This window comes from Seriola lalandi, unplaced genomic scaffold, assembly GCF_002814215.2.
Source record: "Seriola lalandi dorsalis isolate HSWRI2012SDOR001 ecotype SW California unplaced genomic scaffold, Sedor1 jcf7180002054519, whole genome shotgun sequence".
Classification (NCBI taxonomy): Eukaryota; Metazoa; Chordata; class Actinopteri; order Carangiformes; family Carangidae; genus Seriola; species Seriola lalandi.
Window position 1 is genome coordinate 142,373 of NW_019525072.1, and position 7,138 is coordinate 149,510.

Genomic DNA, 7,138 nt, shown 5'->3' on the forward strand with positions numbered 1-7,138 from the left:
GAGGAGAGGAGAAGCTACTAGCCCTCTCTCGCTGTCACTTCTAGCCGCGTTGCTCTCCTCCCCAGTAATGTTAAATTTAGCACAGAAAGAAACATAATAGTGGTAATTTAAATAGCGGTTCATGGGATTTATTAACCCTCAGGGGTCCCTCTGTCCTTTTTTGGACATTTTCTTCACTTTTCTTTTTTGATTTGCTGATCATTTTGGCTGTGTTACAGCTGAAGGTATGGATTTCTGCAAGAAAGTGTCTTTTTTCACATATTTTTAAAATCTAATGTCAGTTACTGTTACAGGTGTATTATACACTGGTAACACATTTTGTACCCTCTGGGGTTACTCGTGTCCAAAAAAGGACACACAAAGAAAATGCTATAAAATCATCATATATCAATATTTTTTTCTGCTTTTTTTGCATAAATCTCTTAAACCACTTCAGTTCTGCTCAAACCTACCTAATGTTTATTAGTTTTCGGGATTTTAACCCTTTAAATGCCAGTTTGAAGACATGTCGCCTCTTGTTTTATTTTAAAAAAACAACACAGAATATGAGATATTTCCCACATAATACATGATGGAGGGATGTGACATTGTTTTATATCAGTCTTTTATATCAAGACATTTCTCAAAACCAGAGTATGATCAGGGTGACTTTTGAACACTGGAAATAAATCATGTACTCATCCCAGCAGTAGCCCCCGTGGCACTCAAAATTTCCCTGGAATTTTCTAGTTGTCTTATTGTTATTGTTTTTATTTATAACTTAGTAATTTATTGTTCTGTGTGTGGATAGGGGTGGTATTGTGTGTATCTGGAGTGGGGTGGGGGTTGTTTTGTTGCTTTTATCCTGAAAATAATATGCTTTTATGCTTTTAACTCACATTGTATGAAAATTACTGTACAAACAAAGTCTGATTGATTGATTGAAATGTCATACTGTTGCCATGTTGCCTTGCTAACCTGGTGCTGGGCCTGAAGCTATCACAGCTCACGGGTGAAGGGCTATCCTTGAAACAGAAAAACGGGACAGAGCGCTCATCTCTCTCACATTAAACAAGGAAAACAAAGGCATCAACCTTATGATGCTGTATGCATGGTAGCGTCTGAGTGATTATGGTAGTGGCACAGGGATAATCTGGATAAGCTGAGCATGAACACTGAAGTAACACACACGAGTGCCACAGCCACGTCCCTCACCCCCATTCCCCTGCATGAGATGATTTTCTAATTCACTGTGTATTCGTGTGAAATCTATGCGTCGTTACTGTGGTTGAAGGTCAGGTAACGTATAATGAAAGTCACGTTCCTGAATTTGCCTGACCTCCTAAATGCCTTCTCGCTCACAACCTAATCCCATATTACGTTTCATGAGAAGTCTTAAGTACTTTTTCTGGCATCCTTCCTGAAAGCATGTATCCTCACCAAAAATGAGGAGAAACCAAACGTCCACTGCACTATCACAGTAATAAAATCCAGGTGATGTATGTGAAGCAGGTGAGAGCCTGTTCTTTTTAGCAAAATCATTCCCCCATTCTTTATTGATGTAATGAATGACTGTACTTTAGAAATACTTGACCTGTAAATGCAGATAATGTAATATTATCCACAAGAATAGAATAGAATAGAATAGAATAGAATAGAATAGAATAGAATAGAAAGCAGGACATTCAATTATATGTAACCAAGAGATAGGAATGGGACTAAAAGAAAAATAGAAATCCTAGGGAATAAAGGTAGCTTTTTTGTTGCAAATGAAGCTTTTCATTTTTCTCTCATTGTTAATAATGCCTATTCAGTGACTATAGAGGCCATTTCTGTGGTTCACTTGTCTTAAGGGGGGAACTTAATTCCATTTTATAATTGTAAGAGAAATTTTCTTCCTATTAAAGATGTTCTACAGTTTAAAAGCAGCCAGTCTTTCTCAAACTAACACTAAAAAGGGGGATAAACAAAATGACAATACAAACCCTCCTTTTGCTATTTGTATTATTTCTATTCCATTCTAATTATAATTCATAATTCTATACACATGCTGCCTCATGCCTTGCTTTTTGCAAAACAAAGAGCAGGGGAATCGTATCTTGTGAGAATGGAAAATGTGTTTAATGAGGTTTGATGGCAATCCCAAACATCATGAGCCATGGTGATGCTCCACCATGTATTGACACAACATGTACACAACGTCTTGTTCCACCCCCCAACCCCACCCCGTCCCACCCCAACTCTCAGCATACATTTAACAGCACATGTGATTGACTCACATGGCTGAGTGCCTCAAAGAGGTAGCGGTGAAGAGAGCAACAGATGGGATCGAATTGTCGAAGTGTGGAGCAGATTGGTTTTTCTGATGTTTCTTTAAATGTGCAAGTGTGGATTAGTCATGTTAGTCATAAACAGTTCACAAGCACAGACAGAAAAAACTAGCACTGATGCTTCGTCTGAGAAACTATGACCTCATTACAGGCCTTTTTTAGCCCTTTATCTTACCAGTAACATGCTTCATTATACAGACTGAAACTAGACACTAAACAAACACACATACTGTATGCCACAAGTGCACAAGAACAGAGTAAAAGGGGAAGTGAACCTGTCAAATTAAGTTCTAGCATCAGCAAGACCACTTTTTTTTTTTTGCAAGCATTTTTCTATAAAGCAAATAAAAACTGTTGTTGTGGGAGTGGCAGGCTGGCTGAAGATGTTGTGCAGAGCTCATCTGCAAGCCTTGTCAGGCAGACGCTGCCGTGGGCACAGATGAGCTCACAGGATCAATACGGGATAACAGCCCTACAAATCCAAACACTGACTTTGCATTATATTGCGCCAGTGCCTCTACAAGCAAGGAAGAGACCGATAGAGAGCATTTACGTCTCAGTGGTGTTGATTTAGAAAAGAAATGAGGTGTACATGTGGAGAAAAAAAAGGAGAAAATGAAGCAGGAGTCACTCACTTCTGAAATAACAATACAGAAGACACTTACTCACCAACAATAGTATTTGTTTGATCATTCAGCCCTATGTCCTCTCTAATCCAGCACACTTTAATCCAGCGTACAAGCAAACATAAATGAGATATAAGCATCAATAATTGAGAACTTTTTTTTTTCTATGGTAAGTCATCATAATCATTTTTTGATCAAATGCTCCTTACATTAATCTTACACAGATGTTAGCTCCCTCCCCAGACACAAAGGAGCATCCATGACCTAAATCTATCTGAACAAAACAAATTCATACATGCCACACTCAACACACACACACACACACACACACACACACACACACACACACACACACTTTTCATTCCAACAAGGATCATGAATAATGGCAGCACAGACAAATAGAGCTAAATTGTTTATGTCATTCCTCCCGTGTGCCTACATGAGCCACTTGTGTGATGTTAGTGTAGGTACATTTGGTGACATTATTTCATTTACTGACAGCATGTTTTCTGTTTTCAGAGTTTCTATCTTTTACCCACTATCTCTGTCTACAAAGATAGGTATTTATCCATTGGTTTCCCAGTCTGTCTCATTTGCTGTAAGCCTGTAATAGGCTTGAACATAGCAGTGGCAGTGGCAGCAGCAGCAGCTACCTCTCATCCTGCTCAATTAAAACACAAGCATCTCTGAACATACCTCACAGCAAACCCGCATGCTTTAAGTTGCAATACTGTTGTGCAAAAATAACAGCAGAACTAGTGTTTTTAAAAAAAGCTTGACACACTGAACCTATATCTACATTCACTGTATTGAAACCTTTTCCCATGTAAATACCAATAAGTAGAGCCTATTAAGCATGATTAGCTTATGAGTCCGTGCCCCTTAATGACTTCAGAGCTGATTGTATTCGGCTTTAGCAAGGCTGATATTATTTACGATTTTAGCTAATATATCAGCCTCGGTGTATGTGTCAGCCAACAGGTTATAAGAAACTGCAGTGCTGAAATGCCAAAGATATGTTTGGAGTAATATCAGATTTTCGTAATATTAAAATGTGGCTTGATGGATTCGTCAATACTCTTGTGGTGGAGAGGATTAGATATTAAATATATTAAAAGTGATCAGTTTAAGTTATTTGAGGCCATCTGGCAACCTCTTACTCACTATTTGGACAAGTCAACATGCTAATGCTACCTGCTGATTTTTTGTTTGCATCATCATTTGGGATCCTGCAGTACTGAAACAAAGATACAGATGCAGCGCCACTCATTTTTTCAGTTGTAAGCTTACATCATGGTGGCAATTCTTTTGCCGCTTCTCTGATCACCTGATTGCTTTTGTGATGTTTCACCTTCCTGCACACCTGCTTCTCATTCCATTATTCAGTTTCCCCATCTAATTTGCCAGGTTGTTTACGCTATCTACCTGTGTGCCGCTAAAGCATTAAAGCTATTCCTGGTTGCCTGCCAGTTGAATGTTTCCCTGGTCTGATAACCTGTTTGCCTGATTCTACCCACCTGTCTGTTGTTGACTCTTAAATCTGAATCCTGACCTTGTGAATTGTCTTAACCCTTCCTGCTGAGTCTTGGGACTCAACAATTTGGGTCTGAAAAAATCTATGAAAGGTTATAAAAAATGATGAGCTGGAGTTATAGGGAACATTATGATCAAAAAGTGTGACCAAAAAAACAGAAATGTCATTAAAAAAAAATCATTTTTGACAGCAGAGGGAGAACTCTCATTTTTGCAGACTTCTTTCCTGTCTGCTTTTTCTGGACCTGTGGTGACAGATATGGATGGAGACCTCATTAAAGTGACAAGTGTTGGTGTGTGAAAATGGCCGCCGATGAGATGCAGAAGGCTCCACTTTTCACCTCAAACGTGTAAAGTTTTACATTGCAGCGTTAAAATTGACTGCAACTAACCTGAAATAGTGACAGAAAGATAAGACAGGTGGAATGTCAAACAGATAGAGAATAAAGCATCGGGTTCCCCTGTCTATCTGCTGCTGATTCCTCTTTATCTGGGTTGTCAAGACACAATGTGTCAGTCATGCTGGGTCAAGCCTGGTACGGAACCAGAGCCTTATTTTCTCAAAAATCAGGCGAACCTTCCCTACCTGTGCACCATGCACAACAGCAATGCCGATAGGGCAAAACACAAAGAGGAAATGATCACTTTTGTTGTTTACTGCATCTTGAATAATTACATCTTCCCTTTGTTTTGCAAATTATTTTTGCAAACACTGATCACCCAAAGAGCCATGTGGTAAATTACTGAGTGAGGTTCAGTCAAATCATAGTAAATATATAACCAAATACACATTTGCACCGTACATACTTCATAATACACAGTAATATCTTTGCTTCAAATATCAGAACAGCAAACCTTACATATGGGAATGTAAAGAAGTTTACAGTGGTTTTATCCAGGTAATGTTGGCATGAGCAGTATCACATTCCTTAACTCATTATAAGAGCTTATGTTGGTTCCAAGGGAGCATTTAAGGACAAGTGAAAAGTGTTTTGTTCCTGTCACGAAGCCTGAGACTTTGCTGCTTTAAGATTAGATATAAGATAAAAGACTCTTTTTCTGAATTGCTGTGAAATGTGCTGTATGATCCTGTTGATTCAAATTGGGCTAATTTCATAGTGTCACTGTAGATACCCCTGTGTCTATAGACATTTTAATGTATACCTCTTGCCAGAACTAATGTAAGGTTGAACATATAATTATAATGAATGATTAGGCATACTTCTGATGTGGTCATTCAGTTTCAGCAAACAGATGACTTCTTTGGAAATCACTGCATCACCATAACGCAACTGATATGCCCCCCACATGTTCTGTATTTAAACAAACAAAACATGTTTCCCACATTTTAAGATTCGACTTCACATGATACGATTTCCTTTAGGGCCTAGAACAAGCCATTCGTTCACATAATTAATGCATGAGAGATCAAGCATGACTCAGGGCCCAAGGCATGAATAAAACACAAAAGAGGTTGTGCAGTGTAACTTTCGAACACAACTATGAAAAACGTCAGAGATCGATAACCCACCGAAGAAAAAATCTACAGATTCTGCAGGGAACTATCCATTTAATGAAACAATTGCACTCAAATACTTGTGTAGCAGCACCCTGGGGAGATTCTGCAATGCACAACTACATATTGTCATATTCCTGAGTTTTAAGGCACAGCCGAAGTTGGCGTGCCGTCGGTCACTGAGCTACACTTGGAGTAATTCTGGGGCTAAGATTCTTGCTGAAAGAGCAAACTGACGCTGGAGGAAGAAAAACTGCTTCTCCTTTCTCACTCAGATTCCCTAGCTACTCTGGGGATTCAAAAGAAAAGGCAACTTGCCAGTTGTTCACAAGCTTGGCTTTCACTAACCTTCCAGCTACCAACCCTCAGCTGGGTGGGTGTGTGTGTGTGTGTGTGTGTGTGTGTGTGTGTGTGTGTGTGTGTGCGTCCCTAACAGAGCGAAACAACCTCGATCAAGCAACAGGGTGAGAGCTCAAGCTGAGAAGTTGCATTATAATTTGCTGTAAAGTGAATAACAAAGTGTGCTCCTTTAATCATTTTTTTAATAAACAAGATAGTGATCTGCAGATTATTCATACCAGTGAACCTAAGCCAGTATTTGGAATCATGCATCTTATGTTAATTAATGCAAAGTAGCCCCTAGACAGGAAAGAAACTATGGTATTCGGAGCCTTATGGGCCAGGCTTGGTGCTATGGTCCCACAGCAGTAAATTGCAACAGCATTTTTGCTCCTGTGTGTTTAGGCTTGCAGAGGAGCATTGTGTAAACACGAGAAAATGATTAATCCGGACCACGTATATCCATTCTAAGTCTATTCTGGGCTGACCTCTGTCCGATGTCTTCTTACACAATTTAAAATCACAGCAACGAGAAAAGGGAAGCACCCATAGCGACATTCATGGGATTTCAAGCATACACTTTCCCTCTCTTGATTTGTGACTTCCTTCATATGGCTCAGCGGAAACTTTCCTTCGAGTGTTCTGGCTATTCTTGTTGTGTCACTGAGATAATAACCCAAGGCCTTATCATGCATTCTCAGTGTCCACAAGGATGTCCCCCCCCCCCAAAACCCACCCATGCCCCCCTCCCACTTACTCACAGTGCTGAAGAGAGGAGAAATTCGATGGAAGTCAGACAAAGAGAAAGTGGAATA

General features: G+C 39.5%; 1 protein-coding gene across 3 annotated transcripts in view; it reads right to left on the reverse strand.

Moving 5' to 3' along the window:
- Positions 1 to 7,138, reverse strand: part of stat5a (signal transducer and activator of transcription 5a) — a 54,152-nt gene that overhangs the window by 43,274 nt on the left and 3,740 nt on the right. The window contains exon 1 of one of the 3 annotated variants that reach the window (XM_087175929.1): positions 7,085 to 7,115. The exons of the other annotated variants lie outside the window; for them this stretch is intronic. The gene's annotated coding sequence lies outside the window, so the exon portion shown is untranslated. Of the gene's footprint in view, positions 1 to 7,084; positions 7,116 to 7,138 lie in introns of those variants that run through there. 3 annotated transcript variants of the gene reach the window in all.